This window comes from Otolemur garnettii, unplaced genomic scaffold, assembly GCF_000181295.1.
Source record: "Otolemur garnettii isolate 467f Iridium unplaced genomic scaffold, OtoGar3 scaffold00083, whole genome shotgun sequence".
NCBI classification, from domain to species: domain Eukaryota; kingdom Metazoa; phylum Chordata; class Mammalia; order Primates; family Galagidae; genus Otolemur; species Otolemur garnettii.
In genome coordinates, this window is record NW_003852478.1 from 7,755,022 (window position 1) to 7,756,200 (window position 1,179).

Below are 1,179 nucleotides of genomic sequence, written 5' to 3' on the forward strand. Positions count from 1 at the left end.
TGTCATTTTCTCAGTTATTGCTTTAAAACGTTCACATTCTACTCTTAGAAAGATTCACCTGTACCCCTATAAGGTAAACCTCAGAAGTAATCCCTCCAGACCCCCTCCCTCCACCCATTCCCCCCTCCCCATACTCTTAGGCTATTTGGTTATAGCTTTCATATAAAAAGGTTTAAATTAGTTTCATAATAGGGGTGTGTACACTGGATATTTTTTCCTGGAGAATGTTCTTCTGAGCAAAGTATCACAAGAATGGAGGAAAAAATTTCACCTTCATTTTTAAAAAATATTAGATATATAAGTTCAGAGTGGCAATTATATTTTTGTAATACTTCCACCCTCCTCTAGTTTTCATTGTTGTTTTTGAGAAGTAAATTCAGTTTTTCATTCTGAAGATCTTTTTCTTTATTGCCTCTAACATTTTCTATTGTCTCAAGTCTTTGTGGTTTCACTCTGGTATGTCTGACCTTGAATTTCTCTTATTCAAGATACCTTGGGCTTCTTGAATCTGTGGAAGCTCAGGCCTTTTAAAATTGCCTCTTCTCCATCCTCCTTTTCTTCTCCTTGTGGGACTCCAATATGATGCATGTTAGAGCTTCTTACTCTGTCTTCCATGTCTCTCAATCTGTATTTCACATTTTCCTTTTGTCTTTCTATGCTGCTTGCAAGGTAATTTCTGTTCTTCCTATTACCTGAATTCTCCTTCAGCTCCTATCTATGGAGAACTATTTTAGTACCTTTACTGAGGCATAATGAACATATGGATAAAAACCTATGGATTTTATGAGAGGGACACAATTCAACCTATAACAATAATTTTATTAAATTGAAAGAATTATTTTCACATTATTATCATCCCCAAATTCCCCTCATGTCTGATTGTAGTTAATGAATATGCAAATAATTCTAACGAATTAATTTTCAGTTATTTTTGCCCTGTGAGATGACAACACATATTTGACTTCCTCCTGTAACACACACTTACTCATTGGGTCACTTATCTCTGAGATCTTTCTAGATGTTTTGGTCATATAAATAACAGTGATAATTGATAGGTTGCTTTGGCTGGATAATTATCAGTGGTGGTGCTGAAGGTGATAATTAATGATAGTTGCCATTTATCTAATGCTTGTTATGTACCTAGACCCTTATCGTATACTTTATGCATAGGACTTGATT